The sequence below is a fragment of the Eumetopias jubatus genome, unplaced genomic scaffold, assembly GCF_037043125.1.
Source record: "Eumetopias jubatus isolate StellerSeaLion01/CBP00866 unplaced genomic scaffold, mEumJub1_p1.0 scaffold_8, whole genome shotgun sequence".
Classification (NCBI taxonomy): domain Eukaryota; kingdom Metazoa; phylum Chordata; class Mammalia; order Carnivora; family Otariidae; genus Eumetopias; species Eumetopias jubatus.
In genome coordinates, this window is record NW_028274814.1 from 71,757,706 (window position 1) to 71,774,956 (window position 17,251).

A 17,251-nucleotide genomic window follows, 5' to 3' on the forward strand; every position below is an offset into this window, starting at 1 on the left:
TATTCATCTTCTGTTGCTGTCACATGTCCTCACAAACTTAGTGGCTTAAGAGAATGCAACTTTATTATCTCATGGTATCTGAGGGCCAGAAGTCCACGTTGAATATGCTAGTTTCTACTCAGGGTATCCCAAAGTCAAAAATCAAAGTATCAACAAGGATTTGTTGCTTTCTGGAGGCTCTGGGGATGAATCCTCTTTCAAGGTCATTCATAATGTGGGCAGAATTCAGCTCCATGTTGCTATAGGGTTGGGGTCCCCATTTGCTTGCTGTTTGTTGAGGGAGGAGGGTCTTTCTCAGCTTCTAGAGACTGCCGACATTCCTTAACTCTTGGCCCAGGTCCTCCATCTTCAAAGGGCAAGGTCAAACCCATCTCACACATATAACCTCAGGAACACCCCCTTTTCTGCATCATTACTCTGCTACTTCTTCTCCCACCATATCTCTCTAGCTCTTCTGTTTTCTTTCCTTCTCTGTCCCCCGCTTTGACAAACAAAATGTAGTACATGCTTAATGTATACATGTGTACCCATGAAACCATCATCACAGTCTATGCCTTAAACCCAACCATCATGTCCAAAAGTTTCCTCCTGCCTTTTTATCTTCCTATTGTGCTCTTAAAGGCTCCTATGATTATTCCAGGCCCACCCAGATAATCCAAGATAATCTCCTTATTTTAAGATCAGCTGATTAGTAACCTTAATTCCATCTGAAAAATTCCTTCCCAACAGTACCTAGGTTAGTGTTTGACTGAATAATCAGGGGGGTAAGAACCTATGAGGAAATCTTTAGAATCCAACCAGGGCATTTAGCAGCTATTTTTTTCACAGCAAAAATTTTGTTTTCCTGATAACATAAAATTAATTATACTCAGCAACCTTATGTGATTTATGTGCATTCTTCTTACAATACACTCTACCATTATCCTACCTTCAGGAAGACTCAAACCCCTTTTATGAATAAAAGCCACAAATTTTAAGAAGATGGGAAATCCTCAAAAGAAGTCAATTCTACCCAATAAAAAAATTTTTAAAGCAGATCATTCTCTAGAGAAAATATGATTTCAAAAACCATATCCTACCTTCGTTTGCAAGATATTCCCTTTTGGAAGTCTTAATTATCAAAATAACTCAATTCCTCACTCTGTTCTTACTGAAGCCCATTTTCATGCTTCTACTGGGGAAAAGTGCTTGTTGTATTGAAAATCCCTCCTTCTAAATCTACGAGTTTATTTCCCAACAGGTGGCCAGAGGATATTTCTGTGCTTAAAGTGCTTAATATTTGAATAATCCTCCTTCGATCCTTCCTTCTAAAGGTACCCCAGATAATGGTGGGGGGGGACAAATTTATCTGGCAAAATTTTTCCCAAGTTTCAATTATTTATTGGAGTACAGGTGGCCCCTACTAATAGAGTGTATAGACTTTTCACATGTTCGTTGTTCTTTGAGTAGAATACACCTCTCTTCCCCACCTCACCCCCCAATATGCAAGTATTCCTGAAATAATCTCAGTTCATTGCCCTAAAAGGACTTTCCTTCAGCCACTAATCAGTTTAGCATATAATTAAAAGAGCTTTAGAAATCATCAGTCATCTTGCTTAGAGTAAGTAATAATTTATGCCAAGGGAGTTGAAAAGAATGCTGATTTCATTTATTTTATCTCCTTGGAGGAAAGGTAGACTGATAAAACCATGTATGAGACAATAAATTGTTACACTTACTCAGAAGACTAAAACAGCAGACCTATTGATGATTTCTGAATTCTTTAACCTCTCTCTGTCCTCCTTTTGGGGAAGAAGGGTTTTACATAAATATAACAGCCCCTCCTAATTCTCCACCATTTGTGGTGATGGTCTAGCTTTTTTAAATTTTTCTAAAACAACATCTTCTTCTAAACCAGCATCATCTACATTCTCTTTTTTTAACATTAATGAACAAGTAATATATGTATAGCAGATATTTGAAATTTGGATACATTTGGATTGGGTAAGTGCTGGTTTGCCCATATATTTTCCTTCTAAGAAATAATGCTGCAGCCCCACTTAGGAGAAACAAGCTCTCTCTGTAGTTAATCATTTGTGCAAGCGCAAGGTGTAGGCCCAGAGATAGGACACAGAGGCTTCTGGAACCTGGCAACACCCAGGGAACGCCCGGACTGAGGGTTATTAATTTGCATGGAGTATACAGGGTGAGTAGGAGGAGCCTACCTAATTAAACCATCTCAATAAAGTGGACTCAAAATCTAGCATTAAAATGAACTTTCCCTATCTTGATAAGGAGTATGTTCAGAGATCACTTTTGCAATGTTAGAAATACACGGATATCAATGGTGTGGTAGTATCTGCCTTTTTGAAAAGAGCTAAATGAAAATATTTAAATTAAGATTAAATTGCATTCTTTCATTCACTGAACAAATATAAACTGAGTGTTAATGAGCAAGGAACTGTGCTGTGGGGTTTTCAAAGATGTGGAAACACCGAATGATTGAAAAGCCAGGTTTCCCCACTGTGGGTTCTTGGATACTCAGATTTCCTCACATCTCTCTTCATTCATCTCTAAAATGAAAGTGTTTGCATCATAACAGGATGCACAGGCTTTGGAAGCCTTGGGTATGATGGAAAACCCCACTCAAAGAGGCTAACACAGGAAAGGAAGCTCACTATTGAGAAGCCCAGGCACCAGGTTCAGTTTTATGCAAGAACTTAAACAATGTCACCAAGATTTGCCATCACTTGGCTTTGCCTTGTGCTGTGTTAGCTTCGTTCTCAAGCACCGTATGGTGATCCCTGGTCTGGCTCACGTCATCCTCACTGCTTGCAGTGTCTGCAGAGAGAGCACCGGCCTCTTTGCTAATTTCGGGGTATGTCTCTTTGCACCTCATTGTTCCGATAGGATCATGTGCTTTTCACTGACCAATCCCCATATGGAGAATGCAATGCACCTGTGGGAAGTTAAGGATGACAACCCCCCCTCCCCAACAAGAGAGTGGGCCAGAGTTAGTTCCAGAGAGAAGAACCAGACTTCTGTTGTGGCAATGAGTGAACAAATGCTGGCTTGCCAAAATGAAGGGTTCAGACCAGACACTCCCAATTATTCCCCCAGTGCTGCTCTTGGTTATGGGCTGAATCGTGTCCTACTCTCTTCCCCGCTAAACTGAAGCCCTAACCACCTCAGAACATGACTGTATTTGCAGGTGGGTCTTTAAAGAGGTAATTAAGACTCAATGAAGCCATATGAGTGGGCCCTCATCCAACCAGGTGTCTTTATGAGAAGAGGAGATTAGGACACAGAGTGACACCATGGATGTGTTCAGAAAGGAAAGACCGTGTGAGGACATAGCGAGAAGGTTGTCATCTGCAAGCCAAGGAGAGAGTCCTCAGAAAAATACGTGTACCAACACATGGATCTTGGACTTCTAGCCTTTAAATTTTGAGAAAACAAATTTCTGGTGTTTAAGCCACCCAGTCTTTGGTACTTTCTAATGGCAGCCCTAAAACACCAATACAGTCTTCTGAATAAGACGTGAGCTTTTCCAGCCAGATCTTCTGTTCTATTTTAGGTCTGTTTTTGAAGAAAGTAAGTGGATAGCCCCAGCCTTCCCCACCATACACACACACACACACACACACACACACACACACACACACACACAAATATCCAGATACAAGGTAGTTTGTTTTTCATGTTTTGACAAATGCCATGTGAGTGATACAACAGGCCAAGAGAAGGCACAGTCCCTATTTCCAGGTGCTTATACTTACAGCTTGACCTTAAGGAGAAGATTTGGCTAGGTATAGAAGTAGTCCTAAACCCCACTGCAAATTCTTTTCATAAATTCTTTTTTTTTACATTAAAATTTGCTTTAATTTGTATAAATAAAAGGAAATGCTCTACTTAAATAATGATTCATCTGGGTCCTCTTGTATGATACAAAGTTCTTCCATGGGAGTCTGATGATTTTGAGGCCAGCAACTCTTCTCACATGTGTAAATTAGAATTGTTCCAAATTCTACAGAAAGACCTAAATTAGTGCTTCTGAGCATGCTGACCAGTGCTAGCATAAGCTGAAATTCAAATGTCCTTTGGACTCCACAGTGGCCGCAGGCTGGGAGCTCAGTGACTTCTGATGTAGGGCAGGTCAATAAAAGTGGTTCTCCACTCCAGGAATACCTCAAGGCACACTTTCAAGCACTCAAATTTTGGCAGCCTTCATGATATATGTGAATTGCATTCATAGTCATCATATTACTTCCTTGGGTTCTCCTTTAGCCCAAGTCACCACAGTGGACGTCTGACCACCCTGCACCTTGAATCTTCTCTTTGGAGAACTGTCTACCTTGTAGATCCCACTAGAGAAGCTGATAATGCTGGGTCTTTGCCTTCTCCTCCTTTCTTGAGGTTGGATGGGGGAAGAGACCCAAGTTCTGCTATGCAGATACACCTGCATGGACTACATCTATAGCTAGTGATGCAAACAAGACAGAACTGGAGAAACCCCTTTGGAAGTGGTGGCAGTTACAGGCAGTACAAGGGCCTTCCTGGGGTAGACAATGGCAGCAGTGCCAACTGTACTGGGGAGAGCCAAATGTCAGCTGGGTCCGTGGTATAAGCCACAGTACCTGGGCTCTGTCCTAATGGGATCAGCTCTGCCATGTGATTCCAGAGAACATTCCTGGCTGCTGCCCAGTCTCTCACCTTAATGCCCAGCCTTCCATGTGATGGTGTGAGCCATTGCAAATTCTTTTCATAAATTCTTTTTCTGCTCAAAATCAATCAGAGTCCTTCTGTGATTGAACTAAAAACCCTGACTGACAATATTGCTATTTGAGTAGCGCTCCTTACTGCCCCTACTGTCCAAAGTTTTCAACTATTCTGAGAACCAGTCAACTTTCCATTATTTCTATGTATTTTCCTTCTTACCCAAAAGGTGCCTCACCCTAAACAGGACCGTATTAGTTACTTGGCTTGATGTTACACTGCCATGAAACCATATATCTTACATCTTACATATAGCTTCACTTAAAGCAAAACAAATATATATATCTTCATTTAAGGCAAAAATGTATTTTAAATATATAGTTTAAAGATTTAAATGCATTGTAAACATTGCTCTAGGTTGCATATCTCTGAACTGTGTGAGGTGCAAAAATCTAAAGAAGCACTGAGTTAGAACATGGAGAATGAATCTACTCAATTTCCAGTGCAAGAAGATGTAGCCTGGGGCAATGGTTTCCAATAAGCTAATCATTAGAATCTTCTGAGAGCTTTTATTTTTAAATATAGATTTCCAAAGCCTCAAAGAAAACCTCAAAGAAACTTATTTGGCACATCTAGAGTATAGCCGGGTACCTGAGCTTTTATGATGCTTAGCAGAGTCAAAAGAGACTGTCCAAATTGTCTAAATATGAAAGGAGGTTCAAGATACAAAGGCAAACAATTTAAGGACTAAAGTATAATATAACTAACAAAACTCGAGAGAGGTGTGATAGAGTAGGGAACCATTATGGGAGAGCTAAATACCTCAACTTTCATGATGAGGCATCAGTAGGTAATGACTAAAGATGAGAAATCAAGAAACAAACTTATAAGCATTATCATCCAGAATTATGGCAGCAACCATTATGGAAAAACTACAACTGAAGCTTTTCAAGGTTCTGGCTTAATTAGCTCCCTCTATCCACAGTCACTTCACGCCCATTATGCTCTTTTATTTTTCTGTAACTATTCATACTTTCTACTTTCTATCTGATTATGTATATTTGTTTATTTCCAAAGTTATAGTAAGTCCCATTAGGCAGAAATCTTGTCTGGTGTGTTCATTGTGTCCCCACAATTGGAACAGTGCCTGGTAAATAGTAGGTGCTTAATAAATATTTGAGGAAGGAAGGGAGGGAGGGAGGGAGAAAGGAAAGAAGGAAGGAGGGAAGGAAGGGAGGAGGGAAGGGAGGGAGGAATGTTGGTTTAAGTAAAGGTAAACACCCCTGGGGAATGGCATAGGGATGTCAGAATTTTACATTTTACTTAATGCTATTCTTAATCACTTGAACATTTTTTTTTACCATGAAAATATATTATTTTCTAATAAAAAATTTAAATGCTCCCCTAGTAGTTCAGTTCTGATGTGTCACCAAGTTTGAACAATGGGCTAGGGTATGAAAGAAAATACCTATAAAGATAGAGGACAATTTAGAATCAGCTACAGATAAATGGGGAAGGTTACTGATTTTATTTGTAGGCTTTTTTGTTTTAATATTTTCCATTTTTCATTTTATTAATGTTTTCATACTCATCTCTCCTATCGTGTAATGTGAAAAGTAGTGCCCAATCTTTGCCTAGCACTTTAAAATTATCCATTCCTTTATTCAAAAAAAATTTTCCAGATTGCTTACTTTAGTTGGATACCCACCTCAGTCCCCTTCTAAAATGCAAACACTCCACCAAAGAATAACACACTACATTATGTGATCAGTATCTTAGCATGAATTTCTTACACTGTTTAATCACTTCCTCACTCTGTTTATATCCCAAAACACAGAAAAAGGAGATAAATCTCTCTACAGAATTCCAGCCATGAATGTTTTGTGTGATAAGTGATGAACTTGATCTTCTTTCTCATCATTTGCAATTATACACAGGCTGGAAGTAAAAAAAAAAAAAAAAAAAGGAACTTACCACTCCACCCTCCTTTCTCTTTCCAGAAACCGATTTTAATATCATGGTAGTAAAGCTCTTTACAAAGTTTGCTTCAGATCCATGTAGTCTCAATTTAGAGCTAGTGTCAAGGATTCAAGTGAGCTGATGAGTCAGTATTTTAAAGGGAAGAGAAAGTAAGTGAGTGTCACGCTTTCTTCTGCTGCAGCCCTCTCATATCTACTTTGCTCTGAGAGAGATGAAGATTAACCTATACTGAAAATCCTACCATGTCTGTTGGTTTGCAAACTGGGCCCTGCACACACAGGGCAGGGAGAGACCAAAGAAAGAGGCAGACCACTCCAGATTTGTATGTGGCATGTTTAATAAGTGAGGGCAGGCTTGTCTTGGGCAGCCACAAGAAGACTAGATCTCCACACCTGCCTGCCAGAATCTTGAAAGTTTATACAGAGGGCTTAACTGGGTTCAGTCACAAACACTGTCCGGATGGCCTCAACAACACACCACTATCTCAAGGCTATGCCGTTGGAGCAGCTTCTGGGAGTGAGGAAGGCAAGCAGAATGCACACTCCATGGATAGGGAGGGGGTGAGGAGCCTCTAATTACCCAGGTCCAGCTCATGGGCCAACTGCCAGTCACATCCTCCTAATGAACTCCCCCAACACCTGCAGAGACTACTGTGGTGCATTCTCAAAATCACTTCCCTTCTAAATGAAATAGCAGGAACCTCTTCTGTCCACAATACTGATTCAGGGCTAAGGACTCAGAGTGATCCAAGGCTCCAAAAGTACAAGGGTCAGGTCTCAAGACTTACCATACAGGTTTCTGGAAGTAACAATTTCACATCACTTCTGTCTGTTTCATCTATTTTCAGTTGAGCCAGTTTATTGTTCTTATATATATGCTACTTTTTCTCACTTTCCAGTGACAACTGAAAAGACCTAATCTTGTAATACACTACAAGGATGATTCTTTCATTAAACATACCAGAATTCTCTATCCAAATAAGGTTTACTCAGTTAAATCTTTTATCTTGGAAAGCCAAACATTCATTCTATTGATGTGCCATATCTCAAAACATTTTCAGAAGTTCTTCCTGGAAATTGTCTTCAGGGTCTGGAATATATTTTCTTAAAAGTTCACCATGGCAGCAAATAGGTCTTTAGGAATATAATTGATTTAGAGTAGCAATTCTCAAAACTTTTGGTCTCAGGATCCTTATGCAGGTAAAAATTATTGAGGACCTTAAAGAATTTGTTTATGTGAATTGTTTATTAATATTTACCATATTAGAAATTAAAATTAAAAGTCTTAAATTTTTCATTCATTAGCTTATTTTGAAATAACATAAATCCATTAAATATTAAAATAAATAAGTTATTTTATGAAAACAATTACTATGTTCTCTCAAACAAAAAAATTTTTGTGACAGAAGGAGCATTATTTTACATTTTTAAAATCATTTTAATATATGGCTCAATAAAACACAGCTGGATTTTTATATCTCTTTTTGCTTTCAATCTATTGCTATGTTATTTTAATTTAAGTATTTGAAGAAAATCCAGACTCACACATATGTAGTTGGAAGGGAAGGATTTTTTAAAGAATTTTTTTCAGGGCACCTGGGTGGCTCAGTTGGTTGGGCGACTGCCTTCGGCTCAGGTCATGATCCTGGAGTCCCAGGATCGAGTCCCACATCGGGCTCCCTGCTCAGCAGGGAGTCTGCTTCTCCCTCTGACCCTCTTCCCTCTCGTGCTCTCTATCTCTCATTCTCTCTCTCTCAAATAAATAAATAAAATTTTTAACAAAAGAATATTTAAAAAAAAAGAATTTTTTTCAGATAATTGTGATATTCTTCTTTGATACTATGCCAAAACTCAACAGGTAGTAGTTTCTCGAAGGTTAGCTGCAAAGTGAAATCTGAAACCATATCGAGAAACATTTCATATTCTGCCACATTAAAATCCACTGGTCTTTTTTCCACTTTGAAAGAATTCTTTTTTTTTTTAAGGAAAATGAATATTTTTTATAAGGGGAAAGTGCAAACACAATCCCCCGCTACCACAAATTATGCGGTTGAGTTTCCCACATTTGGGAAAATCGCAGGGGTCAGCACATCCAAAGTGCAACGGATAAGCCTTGCCTTGGGAAAACCACCTTCGTAATCATGGTATCTCCCCTGCCAGATAAGTCTCAAAGAATTCTTTATCCATGCATAATTTTGCAACATCATGCATTGGTTATTCAGAGAATATTAATTCACTTAGTTCTGCAGATCTTCCAAATATCAGTACATTTCATTATAAATAGTATCATGTGCCCTGAAACCTCAGGAAAATTCCACTGTACTCTTGTGAGAGAACAAGAATAAAAAAGGCAAATAACATCTTAGTGTTATTATAAAAAATAGCTTTGATTTCATGGACTCCCTGAAAGAGTCTTGGGACTCCCAGGGTCCTCAGATCACATTGTGAGAGCCAGTAACTTAGAAGATGACTTACAAGTCTTTCAGAGTCAAGTCTTACAAGGCAAGTTTCCAAATTATGCAACATGAACCATGAGATTTAGGAACTTGATACTTTCAACAACTTAAGCATCTTTTGTGGAAAAATGTATTTCAATAAATTTTTGTTGTCGTTGTCCTGTGTTTTGATTAATGTCAAGCTTCATCACCTTACATCACATCAGAAAATTCATGATGTTGGCCCACTTTAGGTGCTAGAATTGCCCCCAATACACAGCCAGTTAGAAACTGAGCTGGATCCAAGTCCACAAAACTTAGCACTGTCACAACAAAAATATTTTCATTTCTAAAACCTTAGATGATGACCCATTTCCTTCAAGCAGTATTCAAAAGGACCATGTTTAGTTTAAGGAATAATTCGGCTATCCCATGGGATTTACTAAAAAAAGGATTTTCTATAGCTCTAATGCAAATGTTCCTGTTTTCTCTTTTGAAACTGTGCTTTCTGATTATAGAATTTAATAGCTATGAAGAACTAAGAGGCTATCCAGTCCAGTAATCTAATTTTATGAATGATGAAGATGAAAATTAGAAAATCAAAAGTGGATAGCTACTTGGAGGCTAAGCTAAACCAAAATCCTGCCAAGCCTTCCCTGCATAGACTGAGAAGGTTTTCAAAGGAAAGTATCTCATCTTATCTCAGCTTTGTATTTCCCATTTATTACCCGATCCAAATTGGAGATGTGCGAAAATGTGTCCACTAATTCAGAAATATTTTAGACTTTTTTTCTTTCAAAACCAATTACATCAATTTTTAAGCTATATTCTTGTAACCCACCCAGAAGTCACAAGTGACATTTGATTAGCAAGGGATAGAGAAATATGAAATAACTTAGTGAAATGTCCATACATTATAAAGCTAACCACAATCAGAAAATTATTATCTATTTTATCTGTCTTGGTGACATTCTTCCAAATGTAATAAACTAAGCTTCAGGGTCTTAAAATAGGCAATAAAAATGATACAAAAATGACTAAGGATAGGTGGAGTGTCATTAATTAAGCAATAATCCCTATGAAATCAGTCATTACCAGCAGTTTTTTGCTATGGGCCATTAACACTCTAACTAGCAAGTCATTAATAGTGGTAATAACCAATTCTGAGGGGATTATTGCTTGAATAAACTATATATAATGATTTTTAAGCTTTGTAAAAATTTTCACACTTTTATGTTAATCTTTGAATGATAAGTAAGTATGGGCAGAATTAGCTGAGAATATTACTGCCTCACTTTTTATAACATAAGTATTTATCTCTCTCTGTCTATTCCAATATATTTTTCTATCATGTCCTTCAAGTCTGAGGATGGTGCTCCTGATATGTTAGTATGTAGAGGGTTTTTCTATCCTCTTTTCATACAATATCCATAAAGACTGTGTGGTAGTTTGCAAATGACTTCACTTATTTAGAGCCCAGCATTACCATTGACTTCATCTATAAAAGTTCAAGTCCGTTCGAAGTCATTTTTTGTCCAATTCCACCTAGGTCAAATTGATTATTTTTTTTTCTTTGCATGCTTATAACACTGAGTGTCTTCTGTAATGTAGACAATCCCTGAAGCTTGCTCTAGGTGCAAAAGGTCACACCCAAGACAGAAACAGACTCAGTTTAGGGGAGGAGGTAGAAGAAAGGGTTCCTGATTATTTAATCCACATGGTAGCCAACAAACACATCATAGGGAGTACAGTCAATAATATTGTAATAGCATCATATGATGACAGAGGGTGACCACACTTTTTGTGGTGAGCACTATGTATAGAATTGCCAAATCGCTACTTTGCATACCTGAAACTAATATCACATTGTATGTCAATTATACTTCAACAATAAAAATTAAAGAAAACCACTGTAATGGTAGCCCATAGGTAAACACCCTGGCCCTGGCTCCCTCCTGTGTCCCCAGGCCACTGGAACTCCAGCAGGGATTTTGGTGATAGCTTTGACCATAGTCACATAGCCATCATAACTTTTTCTTATTTTTCCCTCTCTCTAGATCTAGGGCTGGGGTTGGGGAATGTTGGACCTCTCTGATATATTTGATCAACATCAAAACTCAACTCCTAGATAATTTTACAAATAATAAAGCAATATTGGGTAAACATAGATCCCCTCTAAAAGAATGAGCCATATAAGGAAAAATCATGGGATACTGGGGGAAAAAAAGAACATGAGAAGAAAAACAGGATTCTTAAAAAGAATCTTTTAAAAAATTTTCTTTGCTCGGGCCCCTGGGTGGCTCAGTGGTTAAGCGACTGCCTTCGGCTCAGGTCATCTGAAGTCCCAGGATGGAGTCCCACATTAGGCTCCCTGCCCAGCAGGGAGTCTGCTTCTCCCTCTGACCCTCCCCCCTCTCATGCTCTGTCTCTCTCTTTCTCTCTCTCTCTCTCTCATTCTCTCTCTCTCTCAAATAAATAAATAAAACCTTTAAAAAATTTTCTTTGCTCAAAATAGTACTAAGGCATAGGAATATTTTATTAAGTGTAAAATTAGTGTTGTTTATAATACTCAAGGGGATACTGCCTTTATGAAATTGATAAAATAAACAAGAATGATCCAAAATGCAGACTGCCATTTTAAAGCCACAATAAAAGAAATGAAAAGCAAATTCAACATTAGAGAAAATTAACAAATGACCTAGAAGATAATTTTTTAAAGTTTCTAAGATAAAGGGACAAAAATGATAAGACTAAAAGATGAGACTGCATAAAAACTGAAAACTTTTGTATATAACCAAACTTCAGAAATTCAATTTGTTTTTATTTTATTATGTTATGTTAATCACCACACATTACATCATTAGTTTTTGATGTAGTGTTCCATGATTCATTGATTGTATAACATCCAGTGCTCCACGCAGAACGTGCCCTCTTTAATACCCATCACCAGGCTAACCCATCCCCCCACCCCCCTCCCCTCTAGAACCCTCAGTTTGTTTCTCAGAGTCCATCATCTCTCATGGTTCGTCTCCCCTTCTGATTTCCCCCCCTTCATTTTTCCCTTCCTACTATCTTCTTCTCTTTCTTAACATATAATGTGTTATTTGTTTCAGAGGTACAGGTCTGTGATTCATCAGTCTTACACAGTTCACAGCGCTCACCATAGCACATACCCTCCCCAATGTCTATCACCCAGCCACCCCAACCCTCCCACCCCCCACCACTCCAACAACCCTCAGTTTGTTTCCTGACATTAAGAATTCCTCATATCAGTGAGATCATATGATACACGTCTTTCTCTGATTGACTTATTTCACTCAGCATCCACGTCATTGCAAAAGGCAGGATTTCATTCCTTTTGATGGCTGCATAATATTCCATTGTGTATATACACCACCTCTTCTTTATCCATTCATCTGTCGATGGACATCTTGGCTCTTTCCATAGTTTGGCTATTGTGGACACTGCTGCTATAAACACCGGAGTGCACATACCCCTTTGGAGCACTACATTTGTATCTTTGGGGTAAATACCCAATAGTGCAATTGCTGCGTCATAGGGTAGCTCTATTTTCAACATTTTGAGGAACCTCCATACTGTTTTCCAGGGTGGCTGCACCACCTTGCATTCCCACCAACAGTGTAGGAGGCTTCCCCTTTCTCCGCATTGCCGCCAACATCTGTCGTTTCCTGACTTGTTCATTTTAGCCATTCTGACTGGTATGAGGTGGTATCTCATTGAGGTTTTGATTTGGATTTCCCTGATGCTGAGTGGTGTTGAGCATTTTTTCATGAGTCTGTTGGCCATTTGGATGTCTTCTTTGCAGAAATGTCTGTTCATGTCTTCTGCCCATTCCTTGATTGGATCATTTGGTCTTTGGGTGTTGAGTTTGATAAGTTCTTTATAGATTTTGGATACTAGCCCTTTATCTGATATGTCATTTGCAAATATCTTCTCCCATTCTGTCGGTTGTCTTTTGGTTTTGTGGACTGTTTCTTTTGCTGTGCAAAAGCTTTTTATCTTGATGAAATCCCAATAGTTCATTTTTGCCCTTGCTTCCCTTGCCTTTGGTGATGTTTCTAGGAAGAAGTTGCTGCGGCTGAGGTCGAAGAGGTTGCTGCCTGTGTTCTCCTTTAGGATTTGGATGGACTCCTGTCTCACATTTAGGTCTTTCAACCATTTGGAGTCTATTTTTGTGTGTGGTGTAAGGAAATGGTCCAGTTTCATTCTTCTGCATGTGGCTGTCCAATTTTCCCAACACCATTTGTGGAAGAGACTGTCTTTTTTCCATTGGACATTCTTTCCTGCTTTGTCAAAGATGAGTTGACCATAGCGTTGAAGGTCCATTTCTGGGCTCTCTGTTCTGTTCCATTGATCTATGTGTCTGTTTTTGTGCCAGGACCATACTGTCTTGATGATGACAGATTTGTCATAGAGCTTGAAGTCCGGAATTGTGATGCTGCCAGTTTTGCTTTTCTGTTTCAACATTCCTCTGGCTATTTGGGGTCTTTTCTGGTTCCATACAAATTTTAGGATTATTTGTTCCATTTCTTTGAAAAAAGTGGATGGTATTTTGATAGGGATTGCATTAAATGTGTAGATTGCTCTAGGTAGCACTGACATCTTCATAGTATTTGTTCTTCCAATCCATGAGCATGGAACATTTCAGAAATTGAATTTTTTTAAAAAATGGGAAAATACTTATCAAATAAAATCTGACAAAGGGCCATTTGCATTAATTCTAAGGAAGTCATGGCAAACAATTAGAAAATGCTGGCTAGAAATGAAATCTTGCCATTTGCAATGACATGGATGGAGCTAGAGTGTATTACGCTAAGCGAAATAAGTCAGAGAAAGACAAATACCATATGATTTCACTCATATGTGGAATTTAAGAAACAAAACAGATGGGGATGCCTGAGTGGCTCAGTCAGTTGGGCATACAACTCTTGGTTTCGGCTCAGGTCATGGTCTCTGGGTCCTGGGATTGAGCCCTGTGTCAGGCTCTGCACTCAGCAGGGAGTCTGGTTGGGATTCTCTCCCTCTTCCTCTGTCCCTCCCCCTCCCATCATGCTCCTTCTCCATCTCTCTCTCTCCCCCTCTCTTTCTCTCTGAAATAAATAAATACATAATCTTTAAAAAAAAAAGGAAACAAAACAAATGAACATAGGGGAAGGGGGTAAAAAAAGGGAGACAAATCATAGAACAGACTCTTAACTAAAGAGAACAAACTGAGGGTTGCTGGAGGGGAGGTGGGGGGGTGGCTGAATGGGTGATGGGGATTGAGGAAGGCACCTGTGTTGAGTACTGGGTGTTATACACAAGTGAAGAATCACTAAATTCTCCTGAAACCAATATTGCACTATATGTTAACTAACTAGCATTTAAATAAAAACTTTTTTTAAAAAAAGATTAAAAGAAAATACTGGTTATAAGTTAGTGGCCAGCAAACAATTTAGAAAAGTGACAAACACATATAAAGAAAAAATTCTCTTCATTAGCAATCAAACATACAAATTAAATTAAAACAAATATCATTTTCACTATCAAATTAGAAAAAATCTCAAAAACCTGTAATACTACTAGCAAAAATGCAGAGTCAGGAACTGTTGTGCCCTCCTGGAGAAGTGAGAGGAACCAACATACTTGACCTTTGCTCAAAAAGCAATTTGGCAATTTAGGAATACAGCAATATATTATGAGATCTGAGGATCTACAATCTCTATGAAAGAAATACATTGGACTGACACTTCTGCTGAGAGATGAAGTCTATGAATCCAGGTTGGAGCATGTCACTACTCTAACCATGGAAGAAGTGATGCTTTGTGACTTCCATAGCAAAATCATAGAAAGCACACAACTTCCTCCTGGCATTCTCTCCCACCTGAGATGCTCACCCTGAGCATGATGAGGAAGCCATGTTCCAGCTACAGTCTCAACTAGGTTAGGCTCCCCAATCAGGAACCAGCCTCAGCTGCCAGATATCTATCTGATGAAGCCAAGTGGAAGAGAGATGAACTTTCCCTACTGAGGCCACCCCAAACTTTCCTTACTAAGGCCAGATTCAATGGAAGGAGGGACAGAGACAAAGTGAGCTTGTCACCTGCCGCTATACACTTCCATATTTTATCAGTTCTATTTCCAGTGATGGAAACATTTTTATCCTCCCTAATCATAATAGTTCAATATTATTTACAAAACCATCTTATATATCATTTTGCTTACGTGCAAAAACTGCATATATTTCCCCTTTCTTTAAGAAGATGTTCAAATATTCAGAAGCTGCTTTGTAAATAGGATTTCATGACTAAAGAAAAAGAAACTCATTTATGTTTCCTACAAGTTTTAAGGATAGAAGCTGAATAGATCTTTAAGTAGAAAGTCTTCCTCCATTTGGATTCAGCAGGAAAAAAAAATATTTGATTTCCCAATATGCCTGAGTGCATCATTTTTAAAAATCAATTGTTACATTACCATCTATTAAAAAACATAATAATGAAACCTTATTTTCTGAGCTGCAAGAATTTTGAAAACTCAGTCAAAGCCATAGCTCAATACAAGATTACTTAGAAGTTCAAAGACAATATCATATTAAAAATCAAAGCTCTCAGACATTTAGCTTTACTTAAAAGTCACCCAATATTAAACTGGAATGTTTCACTTATTTAAATTCCCTTTAATGAAGATCCTTTTACATCGTCTCATCTATATTAGTCCCTGATGATTATACCCCAAGGATATTAAAATCTCAGTCTGTCAAAATCACCAGAAAATATCTTCAAATGTACACTTGGCAGTCTTTGCAATATTGAGTTGGTGATGTGAAGGATTATTTATAACTAGGATGTTGCATTTTCTACTTTGCAAATGAGCTTTAAATTAGTAGCCCATATGCTGACTTGAATTGGGTGACCGAATCTAAAAAAAAGTTAGAATCATCAACCTAGAGTAACTGCTGAAGATGTTAAAAGATGCGGAGGGGTCAAATGTCAGAACAGCCATAGAAGCACAAATGAAAGTTGACAAAAACACACAGAAAGTGAGACATTTTAGAGAAATGCAGGAAGGAAAGAAAATACTTGGCTGAATATATTAATTTCCTTCATCTGAATTTGTCTGAATTCTTTTCATATACCTTGATAATTGATACTTCATCCTCAGCTGCAATATACCCAACCAAAAATTAACCAAAATATGTAAATAGTATTTAAACAAAATACCATGTCACTCAATTTTCAGTCTTTCCTCACTTCATGTTTTGCCTTCTCTACCAGATGCTCGTCACATTTTTTTGCTAATTTGTCCTTCAAAGGAATTTTGTACCACCTCACCTATTTGTTTAGTTTGAAATTAATATTTTTCTAACTTTTATGGTTTCAAAGGATCTACTTTCTATTGTGTTTGAACTAGTAACATTTTTAGATACAATTATTACTTCGCTCTTAAATATACCTAACAATTTCTAAGTATTATGCTCTGGTTTTTTTTCATATTTGAACATCTCAGAAATTGAGACGAATCTAATTACTACTCTGGCCAGGTGATAGCAATGCCTGTGAGTGTCAGTCACTTGGAAGAAAATTCTAGAGATAATAGCATTTAAGAAATGCTATACCAATGCCTCTGATGACTCAGAGGAAAATAGAGTATGGGAGGGCACCTGGTGGCTCAGTCAGTTAAGCGTCCGCCTTCAGCTCAGGTCACGATCCCTGAGTCCCGGGATGGAGTCCCACATCAGGCGCCCTGCTCAGCAGGAAGTCAGATTCTCCCTCTGCCCCTCACTCTGCTATTGTGCTCCCTCTCACTCTCTCTCTCTCTCTCTTTAAAAAAAAAAAATAGAGTATGAGAAAACCCCAAACATCCACAACTGAGCCAAAAAGTGCATTCAAAGACTGAGACTCTGAATGTTAACAAGTTTTAGTAATAAAATGTCCTGGTACCAATTCTAACATGTGTGTTGGGAGAGGGTGTAGGGCACCAGCTGGGTGTCCTACAATTCAACTCAATTCTGACACTATGTCCCCAGAAATAGCATATATCCCACACATTAAGAGCTCAGCCCTACAAGATTGCCCTTTCCCCCCACTTCAGACACCAGTCGCAGGTCCAGGTTGTCACCTATGATTCTGACCGACTGGCTAG

The 17,251-nt window shown here is 38.4% G+C and overlaps 1 non-coding gene across 1 annotated transcript; it reads right to left on the minus strand.

Annotated features, from left to right (window-relative positions):
* Positions 1-8,678: 8,678 nt before the first annotated feature.
* On the minus strand, positions 8,679-8,842 carry LOC114224130 (U1 spliceosomal RNA). Its single transcript, XR_003612325.1, has one exon. It is a non-coding gene; the product is annotated as a U1 spliceosomal RNA (small nuclear RNA).
* Positions 8,843-17,251: the final 8,409 nt, after the last annotated feature.